Source organism: Ranitomeya imitator, chromosome 6 (assembly GCF_032444005.1).
Source record: "Ranitomeya imitator isolate aRanImi1 chromosome 6, aRanImi1.pri, whole genome shotgun sequence".
Classification (NCBI taxonomy): Eukaryota; Metazoa; Chordata; class Amphibia; order Anura; family Dendrobatidae; genus Ranitomeya; species Ranitomeya imitator.
Genome location: NC_091287.1, coordinates 141,093,214 through 141,113,536, shown reverse-complemented (window position 1 = coordinate 141,113,536; position 20,323 = coordinate 141,093,214). Strand labels below are relative to the sequence as shown.

The 20,323-nt window shown below is 42.1% G+C and overlaps 1 protein-coding gene and 1 non-coding gene across 2 annotated transcripts in view; one reads left to right on the top strand and one right to left on the bottom strand.

Moving 5' to 3' along the window:
• CNTNAP2 (contactin associated protein 2) overlaps window positions 1-20,323 on the top strand; it is a 2,776,229-nt gene that overhangs the window by 1,549,992 nt on the left and 1,205,914 nt on the right. The window lies entirely within an intron of this gene.
• On the bottom strand, window positions 10,986-11,056 carry TRNAG-GCC (transfer RNA glycine (anticodon GCC)). Its single transcript has one exon. It is a non-coding gene; the product is annotated as a tRNA-Gly (tRNA).

Sequence of the window (20,323 nt, the reverse complement as noted above, 5' to 3'; positions counted from 1 at the left end):
TGTCATTTGAACATGTATTTTACATTCAGTGTGTATACTATAATATTGTAAATGTCTTCTCTCTTCTCAGGTTAAGAATATGTGTAGGCTAAGATACAGTAGGAGGTTGAAAGACATAGCTACAGAAGCGATTCAACAGAGAAGGTCACAACACATTGCTAAAAAGAATGTGATTGTTACCAGCATAGGATTAGACTGTTCAAGCTGTCAGAGGTTTCTGGTCTTTTAATTGTCAAAAGTGACTTTATTGTAGCCTAAGCAACCCTCATGTCATCTGTTAGTAGTACTGCGCAATAACAGTGCTGGGAGCTCTGCTGCACATGCACACCTTCCAGTGCACTTGGTGTGTCAAGATGTGCATCTGCCGAAAAGACTACATGTCAAGATAATTGTATGTGTGTCCCGGGAAAAAGCGCATGACACATATATATGAAATTACACATGCGTCATGCAGATATCACGCAGACTGCAATACCAATCACTCAGTCCATTAGAAAATCGGATACTCATGTATCTGGTCGCCAGTGCGTGGCCAGAAGGCGACAGCCAGAATGTTAAAGAAATCAAGATTGAAAGAGAAAACAGGCAAACCTAATTGGGAAGTAGAAGTTTGCAGTTTGGAAATGCTTGTGGGTCTATAAGATAGTGTGGGGAACCTATTTGTTTTAACCATCTTCCTGCCCTCTAGTTTTCTAAATTAGCATGAAACGAATTGCAACCTCTTCTGAATCACTATATTTCCCTCCAAGGTTGCTGCAGACATGCTAGCAGCTTGAACAGCAACTGCAGTTACATCCACAGCTGAGGTTGTGCGCTCGAGAGCCGCCATCCTACCCTCCAGCTGCTGGATGTACTGCAAGGATTGCTGTTTGCCCGTCATTACTAGCCAGATTAGCTAGTGTAATGTTAGGGTTAGCGGAATGCACCAAATAATAAGATAGGTAGAATAAGGTGCGTTCGCAGCCCGGGGTCCACCAAACAGAGATGGAACCTGCTGCCAAGTAATGACAGACTATATGGCGGTACAATGTGACTACACACACGGGTTAACTTCATCCTGTGTGAAGGAAGCGAACCCTGTTAAGTCACAGGGCCGCAGTACCGCACACAAGAGCACAAGCAAGGAGTCTCCGAGCTCAGTCCTAAGACTTGGGATCTGAGTCTGTGTAGACTACTTGCGGTCGACACCGTAACTGGGGTCTCAGCGAAACAAAATAGTAACTAAAGAATGCACGAGAGTGCATGCGGTGCCGCACTGGTGGATGCCACTAACCACCCAGGCTTGGGTCAGGAAAGCGCTGTGAAAGCGCACGGCGCCACACTGGCGGACACAGCAACTAGATGCTGTAATGGTATGTAACGTGCTGTTCGGTAATTTGGGCGCTAGACTGCAATCATACACCTTCCGCGATCAGTCATCCAATATGGAGGGTTTCTTAAGGAGCAACTTTCACTCACAACACACACACGTTTACAAATGTACACTAGCGCATGGCCGTGCGGCCATGCGAGCCTTAAATAGCTGCAGCACATATAGGACCTTTCAAAGAAGGACCAGTGGAATTGCTGCAGTACCTGAGCATGTGACCCTAGATCTCCACTGAGAGATCTTGCCCCGGGCATGCTCAGTGTGTGCAAAGTAGGACTTAGTCCCAGAAGCATCTGCTCGCCGCTGCCCAGCACTGGCTTCAATGGCAGAAGCTGGAAAAGCAGCAATAACCCTATGCACAGAGTGAGACTGAGCAAGACGCTGGGACCGACGTCTCCGCTGAGCAGACTCCACTGCGGCTGGAGAAGAATGGGAGATGGCAGCAGAGATGGTTCGAGATTCCCCCTGTGCAGAGGCGGGAACTCGACACCTAACAGAACCTTCGCTTTTTTTGTAAGTACATCTTGCTGAGGGACAATGTGATTGGAAGTTGTTATTTCCGTTGACATTATATGTCTTGGCATTCACAGAGTGCTGCTGTGCTTTTTTTATACATAGATAGATAGTTAGATAAAAGATAGATATTAGATAGATAAATAGGCATTGTTGACACTCTACAATAGAAAAACTTTATTTTCAGAAAGCTACATAAAACTGCTGAATGAATATATTTACAACTCAAAGGAAAAATAAAAAGCTATGAAATTGACCCAGGCAGCATGAAATATCTTATAGCAAATAAATAAAGTAGAAAACTCCATTTTAAAATGAATAACAATCATCCAAGGCCATAATTGAGAACAAATCTATTTTTACGAAATTAAAAAAAATATACTTAAAAAAATTCACATAATTACAGCCTAGCTTCTTTCATTTAAAATTGAATTATTCTGGCATGCACATTATTTATTATGTACACTGAATGCAAGACAAGAACCTGAGAAATGATGGGAAGGAAAAATGACAATAAAGTCAATGCAGCAGGAAAAACCCTGAGGTAGAAACTAATCCAGCTAAAAACAAAATATTAACTGAAGACTCTGATTAATTTTTCTGTGGTTTATTCCAATTTATTGCATAGTCATATTAATAAAAAATAATTAAAAAGGGGATCATTCATAATTTCATTGATCAAAATTATACCTAGTTATAACCAAATCAAAGTGATATAAATTTCTGTATTTTTATACATTGAAGCACATTGTGTGCTTATTGATTTCTCATATAAGGTACAGTACATATCTTTACACAGTCAATTTCCTATTACTCATCCAGGTCTCCAAATCTCTATAGAGATAGATTAAAAACAGACACTTTGCAGCCAGCACTGGAGGGTACTTAGGACCCTAATGTACACTTCTATACTTAGAATGAATGCAGTAAAAAAACAGTATGAAGTAAACTCCTGGACTGGATCTTGATGTGTCTGCACACAGTCAAAATGTTATTTTAAGTCAATGCAAATGACTTGGAGCTCTGTATCACTGTAGGCATACATTACGAAATCAATGAGAACATAATTGTTGTCCTGAAAATGAGATTGTTTTTAATTTGCATAACTCTACAGGATCAGAAGACATCTGAGTGCAGTCTGATTTTCACGGACTGACAGATTGGAGAAGATTGAGACTTTTTTTCCCTCTTCTCCTCATCTTTGAAGATTGAATTACACTCTTATTATACTAAGAGTTTCGTCAGTGTTTGATTAGCATAATTGACCTTATTCTCTTGGATAGGAGAAAATATGGTGGCATAACCCTAGCTAACCACTAATTTACCACCAGCAGCTCCTTTTTTTAGAGCAAATATTCGATGAAATGTTAATAGGGAGCTGAAAAAGAATTAGGACTCACTCAGACAACTATTTGATCATAGTTTGATCATAGTGTAATCCGTGTGTCATCAGTATTCCTTGTACGTGGAGAACCTTCTCCTTCCCCTCCACCCTCTCCTTTCTGGTAGTCCGTGAAGATCGAATGTCATCTGAGCGCCGGAAGGGTATGTGCACACATTACGCATTCCATTGCGCATTTTTCCACGCAGATTCTGCAGATTCCATAGGTAAAATGACCTGTGTTTTACCTGTGCATTCACTGCGGGTTTTCTCCAGATTTTGTGAGGATTTCACCTGCAGTTTTACACCTGCAGATTCCTATAATGGAATAGGTGTAAATACGCTGCGGATTGTAAATTTTTGGTGAAGAATCAACAACAAGTGGAACACAATTGTGAAGTTGAACGAAATTTATTGGTTATTTTAAATTTTTCTGGAAATGCAAAAACTGAAAAGTAAGGCATGCAATATTAATCGGCCAATTTAACCCCTGTCTGACATTAGATGTACTATCCCGTCGAGGTGGGCCCGTATGACCTCCAACGGGATAGTACATCATAGCGATCAGCCGCACTCACGGGGGGAGCGCAGCCGATCGCGGCCGGGTGTCAGCTGACTATCGCAGCTGACAACCGGCACTATGTGCCAGGAGTGGTCATGGACTGCCCCTGGGACACTAACCCCCAGCACACTGTGATCAAACATGATGGCAGTGTTCCGTCGGGAGGTGGCTCCCTGTGTGCTTCCCTGAGACCCCCGAAGCAACGCGATGTAATCGCGTTGCTGCGAGGGTCTCTTACCTCCTCCTCCCTGCAGCAGGCCAGGATCCAAAATGGCCACGGGGCTGCATCCAGGTCCTGCAGGGAGGTGGCTTAGGCTACGTTCACATTTGCGTCGTGCGCCGCTGCGTCGGCGACGCAACGCACAACGCAAATAAAAACGCACCAAAACGCATGCAAAAACGCTGCATTTTGCGACGCATGCGTCGTTTTTTGCCGAAATTTGGACGCAAGAAAAATGCAACTTGTTGCGTTTTCTGCGCCCGACGCTTGCGGCAAAAAAAATGCATGCGTCGCACAACGCAGCACAACGCATGTCCATGCGTCCCCCATGTTAAATATAGGGGCGCATGACACATGCGTCGCCGCAGCGTTTCCCGACGCTGCATCGGGAAACGCTAATGTGAACGTAGCCTACCCAGCACCTGCTCAGAGCAAGCGCTGGAAAACCTGCAGGAGTGCACGTCAGATCGCTGATCTGACACAGTGCACAGCAAAGTGTCAGATCAGCGATCTTTCACCATAACATGTTGCCCCCCTGGGGCAATGTTATAGTGTAAAAAAAAATATTCACATGTGTAAAAAAATTAAAAAAAATTCCTAAAAAAATACATATATATATTGTTCCTATAAATACATTTCTTTAAATAAAAAAAACAAAAATGTACACATATTTAGTATCGCCGCATCCGTAACGATCCGACCTATAAAAATGTCCCACTAGTTAACCCGTTCAGTGAACACCGTAAACAAACAAAAAAACCGAGGCAAAAAACAACGCTTTATTATCATGCCGCCAAACTAAAAGTGGAATAACATGCAATCAAAAAGATGGATATAAAAAACCATGGTACCGCTGAAAACATCATCTTGTCCCGGAAAAAGTTATAGTCCTCAGAATAAAGCGATGCAAAAATAATTATTTTTTTCTATAAAATAGTTTTTATCGTATAAAAGCGCCAAAATATAAAAGATGATATACATGAGGTATCGCTGTAATCGTATTGACCCGAAGAATAAAAATGCTTTATCGATTTTACCAAACGCGGAATGGTATAAACACCTCCCCAAAAAGAAATTCATGAATAGCTGGTTTTTGATCATTCTGCCTCACAAAAATAAATAAAAAGCGATCAAAAAATGTCACGTGCCCGAAAATGTTACCAATAAAAACGTCAACTTGTCCCGCAAAAAAAATGACCCCACATGACTGTGGACCCAAATATGGAAACATTATAGCTCTCAAAATGTGGTAACACAAAAAATATTTTTTGCAATAAAAAGCGTCTTTCAGTGTGTGATGGCTGCCAATCATAAAAATCTGCTAAAAAACCCGCTATAAAAGTAAATCAAACCCCCTTCATCACCCCCTTAGTTAGGGAAAAATTAAAAAATTAAAAAAATGTATTTATTTCCATTTTCCCATTAGGGTTAGGGCTAGGGTTAGGGCTAGGGTAATGGTTAGGGCTACAGTTAGGGTTAGGGCTAGGGTTAGGGTAAGGGCTAGGGTTAGGGCAAAGGTTAGGGTTAGGAATAGGATTAGGGCTAGGGTTAGGGTTGGGGCTAGGGTTAAGGCTACAGTTAGGGTTGGGGTTAAAATTAGGGTTAGAGTTGGGGCTAAAGTTAGGGTAAGGGTTTGGATTACATTTACGGTGGAGAATAGGGTTGGGATTAGGGTTAGGGGTGTGTCAGGGTTGGGTGTGGTTAGGGTTACCATTGGGATTAGGGTTAGGGGTGTGTTTGGATTAGGGTTTCAGTTATAATTGGGGGTTTCCACTGTATAGGCACATCAGGGACTCTCCAAACGCGACATGGCGTCCGATCTCAATTCCAGCCAATTCTGCGTTGAAAAAGTAAATCAGTGCTCCTTCCCTTCCGAGCTCTCCCGTGCACCCAAACAGGTGTTTACCCCAACATATGGGGTATCAGTGTACTCAGAACACATTGGACAACAACTGTTGGGGTCCAATTTCTCCTGTTACCCTTGGGAAAATACAAAACTGGGGGCTAAAAAATAATTTTTGTGGAAAAAAAAGATTTGTTATTTTCACGGCTCTGCGTTATAAACTATAGTGAAACACTTGGGGGTTCAAAGTTCTCACAACACATCTAGATAAGTTCCTTGGGGGTCTAGTTTCCAATATGGGGTCACTTTAGGCACATCAGGGACTCTCCAAATGCAACATAGCGTCCCATCTCAATTCCAGTGAATTTTGCATTGAAAAGTCAAATGGTGCTCCTTTGCTTCCGAGCTCTGCCATGCGCCTAAACAGTGGTTTACCCCCACATATGGGGTATCAGCGTACTTAGGACAAATTGTACAACAACTTTTAGGGTCCATTTTCTCCTGTTACCCTTGGTAAAATAAAACAAATTGGAGCTGAAATAAATTTTTTGTAAAAAAAAGTTAAATGTTCATTTTTATTTCCAAGCAGCATAATACAAAGAATAGCAGGTTTACCCAGAATCCTTTGCAGTAGGCGGAGCTATGCAAATCATCTCTTTCCACCCCTGTCTAATCCACAGCGCTTGGAACCGCCAAGCGTGCAATGCTGCGGATTAGTTTCTAAATTTACACAGCCAACCAATTCCTACCTGTGGACACGTGTTTCGGGCTTTCGGCCCTCATCAGCACAGGGCTGGAATTGGTTGGCTGTATGGAGTGGGTCTCGGTGAGCAAGCGATACATACATGCTAGCCACCTTAGGGAGAGACCCAAGTTGGGCTAAATGTAGCGGGACGAAAGAGACCGAAAAGCCCTCTACTTAAAGGAAATACATAGTGGATGCTTTCCTGAAACGGAAAGTACTTGCAAGCAGCATAATACAAAGAATAGCAGGTTTACCCAGAAACCTTTGCAGTAGGCGGAGCTATGCAAATCATCTCTTTCCACCCCTGTCTAATCCACAGCGCTTGGAACCGCCAAGCGTGCAATGCTGCGGATTAGTTTCTAAATTTACACAGCCAACCAATTCCTACCTGTGGACACGTGTTTCGGGCTTTAGGCCCTCATCAGCACAGGGCTGGAATTGGTTGGCTGTATGGAGTGGGGCTCGGTGAGCAAGCGATACATACATGCTAGCCACCTTAGGGAGAGACCCAAGTTGGGCTAAATGTAGCGGGACGAAAGAGACCGAAAAGCCCTCTACTTAAAGGAAATACATAGTGGATGCTTTCCTGAAACGGAAAGTACTTGCAAGCAGCATAATACAAAGAATAGCAGGTTTACCCAGAATCCTTTGCAGTAGGTGGAGCTATGCAAATCATCTCTTTCCACCCCTGTCTAATCCACAGCGCTTGGAACCGCCAAGCGTGCAATGCTGCGGATTAGTTTCTAAATTTACACAGCCAACCAATTCCTACCTGTGGACACGTGTTTCGGGCTTTAGGCCCTCATCAGCACAGGGCTGGAATTAGTTGGCTGTATGGAGTGGGGCTCGGTGAGCAAGCGATACATACATGCTAGCCACCTTAGGGAGAGACCCAAGTTGGGCTAAATGTAGCGGGACGAAAGAGACCGAAAAGCCCTCTACTTAAAGGAAATACATAGTGGATGCTTTCCTGAAACGGAAAGTACTTGCAAGCAGCATAATACAAAGAATAGCAGGTTTACCCAGAATCCTTTGCAGTAGGCGGAGCTATGCAAATCATCTCTTTCCACCCCTGTCTAATCCACAGCGCTTGGAACCGCCAAGCGTGCGGATTAGTTTCTAAATTTACACAGCCAACCAATTCCTACCTGTGGACACGTGTTTCGGGCTTTAGGCCCTCATCAGCACAGGGCTGGAATTGGTTGGCTGTATGGAGTGGGGCTCGGTGAGCAAGCGATACATACATGCTAGACACCTTAGGGAGAGACCCAAGTTGGGGGGTGGAAAGAGATGATTTGCATAGCTCCGCCTACTGCAAAGGATTCTGGGTAAACCTGCTATTCTTAGTATTATTCTGCTTGCAAGTACTTTCCGTTTCAGGAAAGCATCCACTATGTATTTCCTTTAAGTAGAGGGCTTTTCGGTCTCTTTCGTCCCGCTACATTTAGCCCAACTTGGGTCTCTCCCTAAGGTGGCTAGCATGTATGTATCACTTGCTCACCGAGCCCCACTCCATACAGCCAACCAATTCCAGCCCTGTGCTGATGAGGGCCTAAAGCCCGAAACACGTGTCTACAGGTAGGAATTGGTTGGCTGTGTAAATTTAGAAACTAATCCGCAGCATTGCACGCTTGGCGGTTCCAAGCGCTGTGGATTAGACAGGGGTGGAAAGAGATGATTTGCATAGCTCTGCCTACTGCAAAGGATTCTGGGTAAACCTGCTATTCTTTGTATTATGCTGCTTGCAAGTACTTTCCGTTTCAGGAAAGCATCCACTATATATTTCCTTTAAGTAGAGGGCTTTTCGGTCTCTTTCGTCCCGCTACATTTAGCCCAACTTGGGTCTCTCCCTAAGGTGGCTAGCATGTATGTATCGCTTGCTCACCGAGCCCCACTCCATACAGCCAACCAATTCCAGCCCTGTGCTGATGAGGGCCTAAAGCCCGAAACACGTGTCCACAGGTAGGAATTGGTTGGCTGTGTAAATTTAGAAACTAATCCGCAGCATTGCACGCTTGGCGGTTCCAAGCGTTGTGGATTAGACAGGGGTGGAAAGAGATGATTTGCATAGCTCCGCCTACTGCAAAGGATTCTGGGTAAACCTGCTATTCTTTGTATTATGCTGCTTGCAAGTACTTTCCGTTTCAGGAAAGCATCCACTATGTATTTCCTTTAAGTAGAGGGCTTTTCGGTCTCTTTCGTCCCGCTACATTTAGCCCAACTTGGGTCTCTCCCTAAGGTGGCTAGCATGTATGTATCGCTTGCTCACTGAGCCCCACTCCATACAGCCAACCAATTCCAGCCCTGTGCTGATGAGGGCCTAAAGCCCGAAACACGTGTCCACAGGTAGGAATTGGTTGGCTGTGTAAATTTAGAAACTAATCCGCAGCATTGCACGATTGGCGGTTCCAAGCGAGGTGGATTAGACAGGGGTGGAAAGAGATGATTTGCATAGCTCCGCCTACTGCAAAGGATTCTGGGTAAACCTGCTATTCTTTGTATTATGCTGCTTGCAAGTACTTTCCGTTTCAGGAAAGCATCCACTATGTATTTCCTTTAAGTAGAGGGCTTTTCGGTCTCTTTCGTCCCGCTACATTTAGCCCAACTTGGGTCTCTCCCTAAGGTGGCTAGCATGTATGTATCATTTTTATTTAAACATTTCAAAAATTCCTGTGAAACACCTGAAGGGTTCATAAACTTTTTGAATGTGGTTTTGAGCACCTTGAGGGGTGCAGTTTTTAGAATGATGTCACACTTGGTTATTTTCTATCATATAGACCCCTCAAAATGACTTCAAATGAGATGTGGTCCCAAAAAAAAATGGTGTTGTAAAAATGAGAAATTGCTGGTCAACATTTAACCCTTATAACTCCCTAACAAGAAAAATGTTGGTTCAAAAATTGTGCTGATGTAAAGTAGACATGTGGGAAATGTTACTTATTAAGTGTTTTGTGTGACATATCTCTGTGATTTAATTGCATAAATATTCAAAGTTGGAAAATTGCTAAATTTTCAAAATTTTTGCCAAATTTCCTTTTTTTCACAAATAAACGCAGGTAATATCAAATAAATTTTACCACATTCATAAAGTACAATATGTCACGAGAAAACATTGTCAGAATTACTGGGATTTGTTGAAGTGTTCCAGAGTTATAACCTCATAATGGGACAGTGGTCAGAATTGTAAAAATTGGCCTGGTCATTAACGTGCAAACCCCCCTTGGGGGCAAAGGGGTTAATACTTTGTTGCCCCACCTTTGCTGTGCTTACAGCTGCAACTCGCTTGGGGTATGTCTCTATCGGTTTTGTACATCGAGACACTGAAACTCTTGCCCATTCTTCCTTGGCAAACCGCTCGAGCTCAGTGAGGTTTGATGGAGATCATTTGTGAACAGCAGTTTTCAGCTCTTTCCACAGATTCTCGATTGGATTGAGGTCTGGACTTTGACTTGGCCATTCTAACAGCTGGATACGTTTATTTGTGAACCATTCCATTGTAGATTTTGCTTTATGTTTTGGATCATTGCCTTGTTGGAAGACAAATCTCCATCCCAGTCTCATGTCTTTTGCAGACTCCAACAGGTTTTCTTCAAGAATCGTCCTGTATTTGGCTCCATCCATCTTCACATCAATTTTATCCATCTTCCCTGTCCCTGCTGAACAAAAGCAGGCCCAAACTATGATGCTGCCACCACCATGTCTGACAGTGGAAATGGTGTGTTCAGGGTGATAACATAGTAACATAGTTAGTAAGGCCGAAAAAAGACATTTGTCCATCCAGTTCAGCCTATATTCCATCATAATTAATCCCCAGATCTACGTCCTTCTACAGAACCTAATAATTGTATGATACAATATTCTTCTGCTCCAGGAAGACATCCAGGCCTATAGTAACATAGAAAATATTCTGCAGCATCTTACAGTTTGAACACATTATCATCACTGTCCCCAATGGGGCTCACAATCTAAATTCCCTATCAGTATGTCTTTGGTATGTGGGAGGAAACCGGAGTACCTGGAGGAAACCCACGCAAACACAGGGAGAACATACAAACTCCTTGCAGATGTTGTCTAAGGTGGGATTAGAACCCAGGACCCCAGCGCTGCAAGGCTGCAGTGCTATACACTGAGTCACCGTGCTGCCCTATATAATATGCAGTCCAATACCCACCACACATGAAACCGACCGCCTAGAGTAAGTAAACCCTATATGGGGTGCAAAGATGACCCAATCCCGTGGGTACTGGTCCAGGGCAAGATCAAGAGGGCATGTGTACCCTGAAAGAGGAAAGGTGCGGGCAGCAGGCACCCAACGTGTGTCGCCACGCACTGTTGGCTTCAAAGAACTAGATTGCATTCGCCGGGAATCGAACCCGGGCCTCCCGCGTGGCAGGCGAGAATTCTACCACTGAACCACCAATGCTTGGATGAGCTGTGTTGCCTTTACGCCAAGCATATTGTTTGGCATTGTTGCCAAAAAGTTCAGTTTTGGTTTCATCTGACTAAAGCACCTTCTTCTACATGTTTGGTGTGTCTCCCAGGTGGCTTGTTGCAAACTTTAACTGACACTTTTCATGGATATCTTTGAGAAATGGCTTTCTTCTTTCTACTCTACCATAAAGGCCAGATTTGTGCAGTGTAAGACTGATTGTTGTCCTATGGACAGACTGTCCCATCTCAGCTGTAGATCTCTGCCGTTCATCCAGAGTGATCATGGGCCTTTTGACTGCATCTCTGATCAGTCTTCTCCTTGTTTGAGATGAAAGTTTAGAGGGACGGCCGGGTCTTGGTAGATTTGCAGTGGTATGATGCTGCTTCCATTTCAATATGATCGCTTGCACAGTGCTCCTTGGGATGTTTAAAGTTTTAGAAATCATTTAGCATCCAAATCCAGCTTTAAACTTCTCCACACCAGTATTACGGACCTGCCTCTTGTTTGCCTTGGTCTTCATGATGATCTCGGTGCTTCAAACAGGAACCCTGAGACTATCACAGAGCAGGTGCATTTATACGGAGACTTGATTACATACAGGTGGATTATATTTATCATCATTAAGCATTTTGGACAACATTGGATCATTCAGAGATCCATAATGAACTTCTGGAGAGAGTTTGCTGCACTGAAAGTAAAGGGGCCGAATAATTTTGCACGCCCCACTTTTCAGTTTTTGAATTTCCACAAAAATTTAAAATAACCAATAAATTTTGTTTAACTTTACAATTGTGTTCCACTTGTTGTTGATTCTTCACCAAAAATTTACATTTGGTATTTTTATGTTTGAAGCATGATATGTGGGACAAGGTTGAAAAGTTCCAGGGGGCCAAATACTTTCACAAAGCACTGTATTTGTTGCAAAAAAAACCCTAGAGTTTCAATGTAATATATTTTTAATCAACATTTTCTGTTACAATATTCAAGGGTGTTTCATTTCCATTAAAGTGGACTCCAAACACCTTAAAATACCTAAAAAATCAAACAGAACACATACTCACCACCATCCCTGGGTCAAGCGTCAGCCCTCTGTCACTGCTTAGTTCTAAGTGTTTTGGCTGAAGCAGTAATGTCACATCATCAACGTACATCGTCACTGTAGCCAAACACTGAGATAAGCGGCACTGGTATTGACTTTACTGATTGGCTACAGCTTTGATGTGCGCTGTTAATGTGACTTCATCTCTATAGCCAAAACATAGAGACTCAAGCAATGGACCTATGAAAAGCAAGTACCTGATGTTATTTTAGAGCAATTGAGGTCAACATTCCTTTAAGTGGCTAAAAATCTTATTAGGTCTGACATGATATTAGACCTAAGATCGTTTTTAAATGCAGAGTGAACTGGTACCAAGAGACAATATAGTAAGTAAAGGGACAGGGTTGTTGAATCACCAGTGTCTACTTTGTTGGTATTTTAGGGTAGAACAGTAGGTTAATAGTTTATTCTTTAGCGGTTACTACATACCGGGGCACTTTATATATATTTCACTGGTGGCGTAGTGTGGAGGGTTTATATATGTAGGTCTAAGAGGGTATATAAAAACAAGATTCTTATCCCGTGCTATTCCATGGTGGACTAGTGTAAACAGTGGATTTGTAACTGATGAAACATATACACCATGGAGAGGATATTAGTGGGCTGCACTTGTCTGTCTTTGCACATCAAGCACACTGAACAAGATGTGTTCATCAGTGTCCATCCCTACTCTGCAGTCATCATACACATCCTTAAGAAAACTGTGCTGCTGTCGACAGCTCTTTTTTTCCCTGCACTGACAGTGCTAAGGATATGTATTTGATTTGAAGATATCCAAAATGGACGCTTGCAGACAAAATGGACACTTAGCTGAATATATATAAGAATCACAGATACTGATTAATGTGTGTATGTGCTCGAAGTCATACCTGTCAGCAGGTTTTAGAACACTCAGGTGGACTTTGGTAAGCCATCGTGTCCACTGAGCTAATCAAGAATGAAGTATTGCCTAAGAAAAGACTAGAATCATAACACCAATCAATATTGATTAAAGTCCTCGAGACGGAGGAGGACTTAGGGGGTTTTAAAAGTTTACATTGATAAGTGATAACCTATAAAAGGATGCGCCTTCCGATCAATAAACAGATTTGCTGCCAATGACTGAGTCTTCACTCACGAGTGGTTTGTCTCCGTGTACACGTAAATCTCTCCGAGATACAATTTGGCAACAGACAATTAAAATGATCACTCATCTAGTGTGATCCTAACAATAGTACAAAGGCTAAGCAGGGAGAGCTAGAACTGTGGGTAGGGTGAGGGAGAACTGTACAGTAATTACAATCCCTCTAGGCCTTTCAATGATCAGTCAAAACACTATGCTGTCACGGGGAGCCTAGATAGGCAAAGCTAATAACCCGGGCCCCTGCGATATCCCTCAGACTAGGGAAATCCTGTCTGTCCCTCTCAAAGAGATTACACTGATGGTGTGATTGTCTGGGCCGCCAGGCCTGACCCTGATTCCTGTTCCAGTTCTAATCTGAAACTTCCACCCTCCACCCAGTGATATTTCCTCACACCAACCCCTACAGAAAGCACAGACAGGGAAAACCAAAAAAGCACCACGCCGCAAACACACTTAGGAAAACACTATAATGTGCACAGGGCAAAACAAAACACAAATAGGAAGATAGAAATATGAGAAACGATCATACACCACCAGATATGATATTTCCACTCCAAGACCACCACTCCGAACCGAGATCACCAGGTACAAGACACAAGCAATAATCGGCGACACCCAAAGTTCAGAAGAACTATTTAAAGGCCGTGGGCGTGACCCAGCCTCCAATCTGAGTACCAGCTAGATTAACCCCGGACAACCTAGATAAAATCTAGTCGGCGTCACTGAGCGCATAGTGGACGAATGCAGAATTACCACTGTCTGTCGGACGCCCTAGTGTGAATAGCGTCTGACATGACATATGCCCAATCATTATATAAATTGTCAGGGGAAACTGGCACTCCTGGTGGGGACTATAAGACATGGATTTTTACCAAATAATTTTTCTTAAAAAATATGTCCAAAAATATGTATTTTTGTATTCTTTGTTAATAGTATGATTTAAAAAAAATGGAAGAATAATGTCCAAAATTATTTCTCTCTCTGTAGGTATCAAGTCCTCTTCAATGTAAAGTTCCAAAGGAAGCTAATTTGATGTAAAACTCGCTACAAACCAAATGCAATAATTCCTTTTGATGACTACATTATGAGATTACTAGAACTATTCACCATAACTATGGCAGCTAATTGCTTACATATCCCTATTATTAGAACTGGTAAAAACATCAGCCTGCTTCCTACAGATAGGCCCAATATGACAATCTGAAATCCCCAGCAGCACAGCAAGGTTATTATTGGATCACTTCTGTTTGCAAAAGGATTGCTTCTAATAGCATTGTAGAAGTAAATTGCCAGCCAGAAAGTTCCTTCATATAATCATTACCATAGCCCCTAACAAAAAGCATGTGCTATTTCTGGGACTCATCAAGAAACTAAAAATCAAGCATTAAAAGAATTTTCCTATTTTTACCAAAATAGGCAACAATTATATTAATAAGCCACTAGCTTTTATTGTGTTGCACATCAATATCATTTACTTCTTTGAGGGAGTAAACAAACAATATTGTAATGCATGTAGTAAAATATGTAAGATTTTGAACTATAACCTAAATGTCTCTTAACATCCTCCTGGTGCTTCTAGATACTCTCCTATTGCTATGCATTTGTGTATCTTTGAAGGTTCTTCCATTTTTTGAGCCATGCATCCTAAAATATCCACAGCGGAATCAGCAGAGCATAAAAAGACAGGAAAAAAACAGAAATGTTCATTTTTGAGCACTCTTTTTAATAAATGAAGTCTGGCCTACATTGAGATATGTGTCAGTGTGAACAATGGCTACTAATGTATATGGCTAACAGAGGATACATTTTTTTAATACAACAAGACAAGATGTAGTTTTCCTTGTCACTAGTGTTGAGCAATACCGTCCGATATTTGAAAGTATCGGTATCGGATGGTATTGGCCGATATCCGAAAAATATCGGATATCGCCGATACCGATATCCGATACCAATACAAGTCAATGGGACACAAATATCGGAAGGTATCCTCTATGGTTCCCAGGGTCTGAAGGAGAGGAAACTCTCCTTCAGGCCCTGGGATCCATATTCATGTGTAAAATAAAGAATAAAAATAAAAAATATTGATATACTTACCCTCGGACGCGCCCTGGTTGTCACCGCTGCAACCGCCATGCTTCCCTTTCTAAGAATGAGCGCGTTAAGGACCTTCAATGATGTCGCGGCTTGTGATTGGTCGCTGAGCGGTCATGTGACCGCTCACGCGACCAATCACAAGCCGCGACGTCATCGAAGGGCCTTAACGCGCTCATTCTTAGGAACGGAAGCATGGCGGTTGCAGCGGTGACAACCAGGGCGCGTCCGAGGGTAAGTATATCAATATTTTTTATTTCTATTCTTTATTTTACACATGAATCTCAATCCCGATACCGATTCCCGATATCACAAAAATATCAGAACTCGGTATCGGAATTCCGATACCGCAAATATCGGCCGATACCCGATACTTGCGGTATCGGAATGCTCAACACTACTTGTCACCAATGTATTTGAATATTTTATCATTTATTATTTTTTGGCATGTCATAGATAAAAAACAGTAGCTCTGGGAATATTGTTGTATTTCTTAATTATGTTAACTAGAGTTGACTGAATATGTTCGGAAATGATTATCGAATCTAAATTTACCATATTCGTGCCATATTAGTACCAAATTCATGACAAATTTATGTTTGATATTCGGTCTTGAATATATTAGCTTATTTCTACTCCCATTGACTCCAATGGCGTTCGGCTGTGTTCTGCAAATATTGCAAATACAATATTCGACAGCGATCATAATCCGAATGGAATATTAAAAAATTTGGTCAACTCTAATGTTAATCTCATTCCCATTGATTTGTCAGTTTTTATCTTTTGTTTTCGTTTTTGGAATCCATACCCATGATAGTATATGGAGGTGTTCACAGGTCCATTGTTGTTTTTTGTGGTCTGAGTGGTCTACATCAGAACATGGGGACATCTTCGATTTTGATCCAAGTCCAGAATCAAAGTCACCAATTCAAATGTATTAATTTGTGAAAAAATTGGACAACCCTTGAATGCAACTCATTTGTAATCACAGGGCTGTCCAATTTTAATGTTTCTTGGATAACAGAAGCTTGAAAAACCTTCCCATAGTCAAAAAAAAAAAAACCCGTGAAGGAAAAGGACACAATGACTAAACACTGATGAAAATCTGTCCATTCATGGACAGAGGAGAAAAATCTCTGACTTCTGAATGAGACCTAATGGTTATAAATTAGACCAACAACAATATATTTACTTATTTTTCAATTTTTATACTTTACACATCACAACGTCATGCATTGGAAATATAGAGTGTTTTTCTTCTTTACTTCTTTTTAGTAAATGCTATTTTTGTCGAGGACTTTAATGACTTTTATCAGTAGGTTTTTGTTATGTAATGTAAGGATAGCATAATATAGCTGCTGAGACACAGATTTCAGTGACGTGCCACTTATTAGGTTGCATGCTCTTGTTTCCATACAATGAAGGTTTTATCACCAAGAGACACTCACTCTTTGGAACACAGTTCTATTGAGCCCTGGTTTGACCACACCCCCTCCTCTGATTAGCACTGTACATAGAGAGTCTGGTGTGGGCGGGGTTATCTTTCTCAGCTCTGCTTCATGCTACAGCTAAAAACTCTGATTGTGTCAGAACTGGTGTACCCAGTATACTAAGTGATATATCATTGGATTCAGGGTCTCTTTTCTTAACTTTAGCTGCTCTCAGATTAGGTAGCAAAAGCTTGATGACCGAATCCCTTTAAATAGCCTAGTAAAGCCTAATAGAATCACTGTAACCTTTGTTATGACCCAACTACCATGGCATCACACCAGCACCCTGCTATCAACCAGCTTTCTGTAAAACCCGTTAGATGGCACACTTGCTATATTACAGTAGACACATGTCAATTTTCCTCAGTTCATTGGTAGAAATGTGCGGTTGCTACCTCCTGCATGTGCCGTAATAGAGATAACACTTCCTTTTACAATTCTTATGGATCATAATGTATGTGAAGTATATGGATTAGTGAGGGTGACATTTTCTACAGCAGCACACCATGCTGATAGTAATATTCATTTCTTTTTCAGGAGCTATTTTTCTGAGTGTTAATAATAAACCGACATCATTTGTATCATCTCTCTGCTCTCACTATTAAAAGACTACATGCTATCTCTCAATCACAGGGAGAAATGGATCATTCCTCCAGAAGCATGCCATGCGGAGCATGAACAGAGAAGCGACTAATTTGTCTTGTGTCGGAATGTAAAGCAGGCGATATTGCCTAGCCTGCCGGGTGAGGCTGAGGGATGGGAGCACTGATAGGTTTATCATGAATTCTCATCTGCTGAGCTAAATAAAAACATAGCGTTCCTGAGATAGGGATAGGTACAAACTGCTAGCGTATTATTCTTAGCAATGTGATCAACACAAAATTGCCTACTTCCACGAGGGCAGTTTGGTTTGCTATTATTGGAAAAGGTTTCTTGAAATGCGTTAAAGAGCTGTCGCATCATAAATAGACTTCATTACAGAAAGCTAGATACAACTAGATATACAGTACTAGATGGTGGCCCGATTCTAACGCATTGGGAATTCTAGAATATGCATGTCCACGTAGTATATTGCGCAGCCCACATAGTATATTGCCCAGCTATGCATTTTATTGCCAAGCCGCGTAGTATATTGCCCAGCCATGTAGTATATTGCCCAGCCATGCATTTTATTGCCCAGCCACGTAGTATATTGCCCAGCCACGTAGTATATTGCCCAGCCACATAGTATATTGCCCAATTCGTACTATATTGCCCAGTTACATAGTATATTGCCCAGGCACGTAGTATATTGCCCAGCCATGCATTTTATTGCCCAGCCACGTAGTATATTGCCCAGCCACGTAGTATATTGCCCAGCCACGTAGTATATTGCTCAACCACGTAGTATATTGCCCAGTTACGTAGTATTTTGCTCCAGTCACGTAATATATTGCCCAGCCACATAGTATATTGCCCAGCCACATAGTATATTGCCCAGTCACGTAGTATATTGTCCAGCCACGTAGTATATTGCCCAACCACGTAGTATATTGCCCAGTGACGTAGTATATTGCCCAGTGACGTAGTATATTGCCCAGGCATGTAGTATATTGCCAAGTTACATAGTATATTGCCCAGGCATGTTGTATATTGCCTAGTTACGTAGTATATTGCCCACTGATGTAGTATACAGCACAGAGCCACGTAGTATATTGCATAGCGACATAGTATACAGCACAGAGCCACGTAGTATATTGCCCAGCTACATAGTATATTGCCCAGCCACATATGTCACAGGTTAAAAAATAAAAAATAAACATATACTCACCTTTTGAGGGCCCCTTGTAGTTCGGTCACATGACCGTGACATCATGGCAGGTCCTTCTCCTATACCATCCTTGGCACCGGAACCTGCCGCTTGCATGGAGCGGTCACCGGAGCATCGCGAAAGGTGAGTATATAATGATTTTTAATTTTTTTAAATTATTTTTAGCATTAGATGTTTTTACTATTGACGCTGCATAGGCAGCATCAATAGTAAAAACTTGGTAAAACAGGGTTAATAGCGGCGGTAACGGAGTGAGTTAACTGTGGCATAATGCAGTCCATTACCGCTGGCATAAACCCTGTGTGAGCGGTGACTGCGGGGAGTATGGAGCGGGCGCCGGGCACTGACTGCAGGGGAGGGGGGAGGGAGTAATCGGACTGTGGCCGTCGCTAATTGGTCACAGCCATGACAGGCAGCTGGCGAGACCAATCAGTAACTTGGATTCCATGACAGACAGAGGCCGCGACCAATGAATATTCGTGACTAGTGTTGAGGATTCCGATACCGCAAGTATCGGGTATCGGCCGATATTTGCGGTATCGGAATTCCAATCCCGAGTTCCGATATTTTTGCGATATCGGGAATCAGGATCGGGATGAATATTCATGTGTAAAATAAAGAATAAAAATAAAAAATATGGGTATACTCACCCCTCCGGCGGACCCTGGACCTTAGCGGTGTAACCGGCAGCCCCCGTTCCTAAGAATGAGCGGGTAAAGGACCTGTGATGACATCGCGGCTTGTGATTGGTCGCGTGAGTGGTCACATGAGCGGTCACGCGACCAATCACAAGCCGCAACGTCATCGAAGGTCCTTCACCCGCTCATTCTTAGGAACGGGGGCTGCCGGTTGCAGCAGTTAGAACGAGGGCGCATCCAAGGGTGAGTATAACCCTATTTTTTATTTTTATTCTTTATTTTACATATAAATATGGATCCCAGGGCCTGAAGGAGAGTTCCCTCTCCTTCAGACCCTGGGATCCATCGAGGATACATTCAAATATTTGTGTCCCATTGGCTTGTATTGGTATTGGGTATCGGTATCGGCGATATCCGATATTTTTCGGATATCGGCCGATACAATCCGATACCGATACTTTCAAATATCAGACGGTATCGCTCAACACTATTCGTGACAGACAGAAGGACAGACAGAATGACAGAAGTGACCCTTAGACAATTATATAGTAGATTCCAAGGGGTGTGTGATGCATAGCTGGGATTGTATATGTGGGGAACTAACTTTTATATAATTGGGTGGTGCACTATTATTAATACTGTAAACTACTATTTTTTTACTCTTTGAAACAAGCTATTGAATGTAGAGATAATTGAACTTTTTGAAATTTACATTCACCCTGTACGACAAAAGATTCCCAAAAGTTTGGATTGCGACAAATTAATATGCCAGAAATCGCAATACTGCAAAGCTGAAACTACTAATTTCATATAATTGAACTTTGCATCATATTTATTCGCGCTCTCTAATTTACATCTATATATTTTTTGGGGGAATTGTAGATTTTTTTAAATCTTCTTTCTGTACATCATTGTCGGAGCAGAAATTTTTTTTTCCACAGTTGCTTTTAACAGCATTCAGAAATATGCTTTATAGCAGCCACTTGGACCACAGGAGACAGTAGTCT